Source organism: Vipera ursinii, assembly GCF_947247035.1.
Source record: "Vipera ursinii genome assembly, chromosome: 4".
In the NCBI taxonomy this organism is placed as follows: Eukaryota; Metazoa; Chordata; class Lepidosauria; order Squamata; family Viperidae; genus Vipera; species Vipera ursinii.
Genome location: NC_139514.1, coordinates 117,750,283 through 117,757,638, shown reverse-complemented (window position 1 = coordinate 117,757,638; position 7,356 = coordinate 117,750,283).

The following is a 7,356-nucleotide window of genomic DNA, read 5'->3' as shown; positions in this document are numbered from 1 at the left end:
GTGCCAGTTCCAAAACCAAAAGGGGAAAACCGCTCCTGAAATGTTTCCTATGAAAACTCCAAAAAAAAAAAAACCCAGAAAAAAATACCCCAACAACTCTACAACCATAATAATCTCATTATTTAAACTACACACCTATTATTAGCTCACCTTGGGCCAAATGGAAGAAGATTTCTCGTTTTCTAAGCGCCAACGATGTCTGTGTCTGAAGTGGTAGATCTTCCTCCAAAAATTTCATAAGATGACAAACAAATAATAATAATAATAAAAAATCCAATTTCGTAGTGAGAAACGAGTATACCAAAAGCAAACTTGGAAAAAAAAATGTGTTTGAACAGTTATTGTATTTTGTAAAATTAAGTTATCTGCTCTACCAGGGACTATTTTGCCTTATTGCCAGAGGCCTGAAAAGAAAAAAAATAAAATGTGGTTGGATTCTTCAAGGATGCTTTATGCAGAATATTATTTTTCTAATATAACTATTCTCCATTCCAAGTTCCTTTAACATGGATTGCATATCAATTTTCATAAACGTGTAAATAAAGAGGAAGGCAGTGTTACTGTATTGTATTTCGTATGTAACATTCAGGGTTATATATCTGAAAATAAGTATCCGGTTGCATTACTGTTACAGATTTTATAGCAAATATATTGATTTTTTTTTCAATAAATAGGAATTCTACCATATTCGGACTTTTACAAGCTGTTGTTGTTGTTGTTGTTGTAAATTATTTTGTCCTCTCCCCTCCCTCCACCTTCTCATATATTTTACAATGCCCTATTATTATATATTAAAGTACAGAAAGTAAAATGTGACACTGCAGTTGTCATAAATAACATAAATAATTTGGTTGCTAAGCACCCAAATCTTGATCATGTGACCCTTTTGAGGATGCTGAAGCAGTCGTAAGTGTGAAAAAAAAGCCAGTCATAACTCACTTTTCCCAGTGCCGTTGTAACTTGGGACAGTCACTAAATGAACTCTTGTAAGTCTTATCATTCACCTACAGGTAATCCTTGACTTACGACCACTAAGTTCAGTCTACTAAGTGAGACACTGGTTTTCCTCCACTTGACAACCTTTTTTGTCCACCATCCCCGTAGTTCTTAAGTCAGTAACCCGGTCGTTAAGCGAATCCGTCTTTCCTCCACTGACTTTGCTCGTCAGAAGCTCGCAAAAGGGGGATCATGTGACCTGGGGGGAGGAACGCTGCAACCGTCGTAAGTACATGCCAGTTGCCAAGCCTCTTAATTTTGATCACGTGACCGCAGGGAGGCTGCAACTGTCGTAAGTGTGAAAAAACAAGTCCTCAGTCACTTTTCCCCCGATACTCCTGTAACTTCTACCGTCACTAACCTAATGGTTCTAAGTCAAGAACTACCTGTGCATAATTATCATACATATTTATTTTTATTTTATTTTAATTCCACTTATATCCCGCCCTTCTCCGAAGACTCAGGGCGGCTTACAAGCTTAGCAGTATACACAGTATATATATATACACAGACATGTATAATAGTTGTGGTTTTGTAAGGTAAATGGGGAGCAAATATTTTCCATTGGTTAAATTGGGTGTGTGTGTGTGTGTGTGTGTGTGTGTGTTGCTGGCTGCTCTCCTCAACCCCCGAAGACTTGGAGGAACAAGAGATTTGAGCTTTTCTGTGCCAGTTTCACAATAGTCCACAATGAGGGTCTTTTTTTTTTCCAAACAGTGAAATTGCTATCCTATTAATTGATCTTGTTTAAAAAAATAAAAAATAAATCCCTTATTCCCGGTAGGATCAATTAAGCCAGTTGGGAGGGAGAGAAAAATAAATAGGAAAACACGCAATGCCTTTCCAATTTGTATGGTGGTGAACACAATAACGTTACTCATTTCCAGATTTTTATTTTCCCCCAACTGTTTCTGTCTGGTTCACTGGACAATAAATTGAGGGTGTTAAAAACGGCAGCCGTCCATCACGGCGAGGAAGCAAAAAGGATGCAACAATGTGCTGAGTTCTGGGGTCAAATTGCGCATTCTCTTATTCCTTTGGGACACAAAACTAAACCGCGGATACTTTTCACAAAGTTGCAGAATGCACAGGTGGTTGGATAAGGTTGTTTGTTTGTTTTTTCCCTGAATGAAGTCCAGAATTTTCTGCTGCTTAAAATTTCCACCCAGCTGTTTTAAGCATTTTCATCATATCATATCTTTCTCTCTTTCTTTCTCTCTCTTTCCCTCCCTCTCTTTCTTTCTCTCTTTCTCTTTTGCACTCTCTCTTTCTTGCTGTTTCTCTTTTTCTCTCTCTTTGTCTCCCCCTTTCTCACTCTCTCTATCTCTCTTTCTCTCTTTTTTTTTCTTTCTATCTCTCTATCTCTCTCCTTTTTTCCTCTCTCTTCCTCTCTCTCTCTCCCTTTCTCTCTCCCTCTGTCTTTCTCATCTACCCATTTTATACTTCACTGTATCCCTTTACTAATTCTGCTCCTGAAATATATCAGGAGAGATGGCTTTCATATTTTTCCTAGTGGGGAAAAAAAATCACCCAATATAAGGGATCACGCAACGTTTCCCCTGTGCTTTATTTTAATAACCCAACGACGATGGCGGTTCCTGCATGGGTGTGTGGAGAGACAGCAAAAGCATTCACACAATAAGATGTATTTGATTAAATGAAGCCAGATGGTGACTTACAGTAAGAACCAACGGTGTGAACGATATGGGGATGGGGTGGGGGGGGGCTGTTTTTCATTTTGTTGTTGTTTTGTTTTTATTTTCCAGTGTGGAGTTCGGAAAGCTGCAATCGCCTGTACTGTGCAGAATAAGGACACCAGATGCCCCCGACTTTCTACGACCATCTGCTGTGGCCACATCCATCTCTTTTATTGGACTGCTGTCCCCAGACATCCCAGATGCCCCCCCCCCATTTTCAACCTTATTTCTTTCTCTCCTCGGGGGAAAAGGTTGATGGAGCTGAAATCCAGAGGCAGAATTTTCCTCCCCTTGAAAAGGATTAGCGAGTCACAATATTGCCAAAACAGAATTTTAATTTCCTCCATGAAACAGGTGACTTACCTGTATCATGGGGGGGGGGGGATAGAGTCTGATGGCACAACTTACAACAGCTCGTTTGGTGACCATTCCAATAGCGTTGAAAAACCACGATCGTTTTTCAGGCTGCTGACCGTTGCAGCATCCCCACAATCGTGTGATCAAAATTCAGAGGCTTGGCAACTGGCTTGTACTTACGACGGTTGCAGCATCCTCGGGGTTACGTGGTCCCCTTTTGCGAGCTTCTGACAAGCCAGGTCAACGGGGAAGCCAGATTCATTTAGTAACCGTGTCACTCACTTATCAACTGCTTTGATTCACTTAACAACGGTGGCCAGGAAGGTCGTAACATGGGGTAAAGCTCACATAACAAACATTTGGGGCCCAATTAGGATCGTAAGGCAAGGGCGATCTGTACTTCTGTTCTCCGTTGAGGAGGAAGAAGTAGCATTCAGGACTTGTCCCATTTTGCTTGCTTACCACAGGCGTAAAGAGCTCTCAATCATCCTTAAGCTGGGAGAAAAAAAATCTGATGAGGATCAAGTTAAAGATAAGTTCACATAACACTCCGATTAACCATGATTAAGGTAAAGGTAAAGGTTCCCTCGCACATGTGTGCTAGTCGTTTCCGACTCTAGGGGCCGGTGCTCCTCTCCGTTTCAAAGCCGAAGAGCCAGCGCTTGTCCGAGGACGTCTCCGTGGTCATGTGGCCGGCATGACTAGACGCCAAAGGCGCACGGAACGCTGTTACCTTCCCACCGTAGTGGTCCCTATTTTTCTACTTGCATTTTTACGTGCTTTCGAACTGCTAGGTTGGCAGAAGCTGGGACGAGTAACAGGCGCTCACTCTGTTACGCGGCACTCAGGATTCGACCCACCAAACTGCTGACCATCTGATCGACAAGCTCAGCATCCTACGCCACTGAGACACCGCGTCCCTATAACCATGATTAGCAAGCCACAATTCTAGAGTCACCAAATTGCACCATGAATGGCCATGTTCGCATGAGGCAAAAATACAACATAATTTCTTTTGAGTTTTGTAATCTACGTTGTACGGACACAACTGCACTGAGAAGTGATGCTGTCCATTGGTCAAGATAACGGGGTGTTACTGGAGTGTTCTTTGTTTGAATGTTGTTTCTGCTGAAGACTTTCTACATCAGGGGCCTTCAAACCTGGCCCTTTTATGACTTGTGGACTTCAACTCCCAGAATTCCTCAGCCAGCCTCCATTTTGTTTGTTAGATTTAAGACAGGGGTCTTCCAACTTGGCCCTTTGATGACTTCAACTGCCAGAATTCCTCAGCCAGCCTCCATTTTGTTTGTTAGATTTAAGACAAGGGTCTTCCAACTTGGCCCTTTGATGACTTGGGGACTTCAACGCCCAGAATTCCTCAGCCAGCCTCCATTTTGTTTGTTAGATTTAAGGCAGGGGTCTTCCAACTTGGCCCTTTGATGACTTGGAGACTTCAACTGCCAGAATTCCTCAGCCAGCCTCCATTTTGTTTGTTAGATTTAAGACAGGGGTCTTCCAACATGGCCTGACTGAGGAAGTCATCAAAGGACCAAGTTGGAAGGCCCCTGTTCTACATCAAGGGTCTCCAACCTTGGCCACTTGGATTTCCAATTCCCATAATTCCTCAGCCAGCTAGCTGAGGAATTATGGGAGCTGAAGTCCACAAGTTGTCAAGTAGCCAAGGTTGGAGACCCCTGTCCTACACAGTTTCAGTTGACTAATGTTGGGACTTCTTTGCAAGATGTAGTTGGCTACCTTCTACATGACGATGGTGATTTATTAACTCTCAATGACATTGCAACGCTCACAACGAAGACATTGGAATAAAGCATTGAAGAAATTAAGAGATGGCGAGCATGATGAAGTGACAGGTCTCTTTCATCCTCACCAAAGGTCTGGGTGAAGATCTGGGTCCATCTGGATCATGACTTGGGTGGAAGGAACGACAATCCAGAGGGCAGTAACTGGTAGAGCAGGGGTCTTCAAACATGGCCCTTTTATGACTTGCGGACTTCAACTCCCAGAATTCCTCAGCCAGGCCGGGCTGAGGAATTCTGGGAGTTGAAGTCCGCAAGTCATAAAAGGGACACGTTTGAAGACCCCTGTGCTAGAGAGAAGATACACCTCTGGGGTAAAGAGAGATGTTAATTGTTTGCTTCTTGTCACCCTGGAACCGAACATTTCTCAGAACAACAGAACACAATCACAAAGCTGGAAGGGACCTTGGAGGTCTTCTAGTCCAACCCCCTGCTCAGGCAGGAAACCCTGTACCACTTCAGACCAACAGTTGTCCAATCTTTTTGTTTTTTAAACCCTTCGGTGTTGGAGCATTCACAACTTCTGGAAGCAAGTTATTCCACTGATTAATTGTTCTAACTGTCAGGAAATTTCTCCTGAGTTCTAGGATGGATCTTTCTTTAAGGAATAACCGGATAACAGAGTTGGAAGGGACCTTGGAGGTCTTCTAGTCCAACCCCCTGCTCAGGCAGGAGACCCTATGCCATTTCAGATAAATGGCTGTCCAGTCTTTTCTTGAAAACTTCCAGCGTTGGAGCATTCACCGCTTCTGGAGGCAGGTTGTTCCACTGGTTAATTGTTCTCACTGTCAGGAAGTTTCTCCTTAGTTCCAGATTGCTTCTCTCCTTGGTTCATTTCCCTCCCTCCATCTCCTTCCTAACAATGGGATTTAAGTTGACTTCCAGCTGAACCGCTAATCTTAAACGGCAGCTTCACGATCACTAGCCAATTTTCAGACGACAAATTCTTCCGAACAATTCCCTCTTTTGCAACCGACTCAAATGTCCCGGGAGCAATTTTTCCGCTGACTAGCTTTTGTTTGGCTTGTCTACCACACGGCCAAAAGCGTACCCAATGAAGAAAACATGAATCTGAGGTTCAAATGAGGCTCAGTCAAATGTAAAACATCTTCCTTGCACCCACTCTGGGACATCCTGATCCCAGTCGAAAAGAAAAAAAAAGTTGGGGGGCAGAAAGTCCATTCTTTGCCCACAGACGGATCCCAGCCTGGCATGAGCAAACTTCTAGACTTTGGGCTCCTCTGCGTGTAGCGCCTTTAATTAGTTCGTTATCTGATTTGTGTTTGTTTTACTGGAAGTCTTCTGCGTAAAAGGAATTGCAACAGTGGGTGGGGAACATCATCCTATCAACCCACATAATAAAAGATGTATAATGACAATGTTCCACAGAGGGGAAATTTACATATAAATGGCCCACCGTACAATTTGCAGAGAAAGTAAGGAGCGAGCAATGGCGATGAGAAAGCCATAAACACTGATATAAAAATGCACGCCGTGAATTGGCAGAGAAAAAATGAAAGGCAACTGGCTGACAGTTATTGAACACCGGAGGAAGGAACATCTCCCAAGTCCCTGGCATGGAGGAGAAGGTCAGGATTTCTGGCCTGGAGACCTTCTGGGGAATCACGGTCGACTCGGACACTTGGTCAGGGCTGTGGTGAGCTGTCCAGGACAGTTGCTGGAAACACAAAATTGTGATCCATGATTGTGGTGGAATTTCTCAACTTCTATCCACACCTGAGCAGTTTATTTTTATATATCTACATCTCTGTCTCTATCTTTATATCTATATCTATCTATCTTCCTATTATATATCTATCGATTATCTACCTATTTATCTATCTATCTATCTATCTGTCTGTCTGTCTGTCTGTCTGTCTGTCTATCTATCCATCTATCTTCTATCATCTATTATCTATATCTCTATTATCTATTCTATCTATCTCCTATCTCTCTATTATCTATCTCTATTATCTATTCTAACTTCTATCTATCTATCTATCTATCTATCTATCTATCTATCATCTATCATCTATTATCTATCTATCTCTATTATCTATTCTATCTTCTATCTACCTATCTACCTATCTATCTATCTATCTATCTATCTATCTATCTATCTATCTATCTATCTATCTATCTTCTATCTTCTATCATCTATTATCTATTATCTATTCTATCTTCTATCTATCATCTATCTATCTATCTATCTATCTATCTATCTATCCATCTATCTTCTATCATCTATCTATCTATCTATCTATCTATCTATCTATCTATCTATCTATCTATCTATCTATCTATCTATCTATCTATCTATTTATCTATCCATCTATCTTCTTTCATCTATCTATCACTCTGGAGGTGGCTATCGGATTGAAAGACGACCCCACCTCTCCCTGTCTTCTTCGTACTCCCCCATCCTTTAATGATAAATTAACATTATTGTTGTTATTTATTGTTTTAGCCTTCGAATGTTTGCTGGCCTT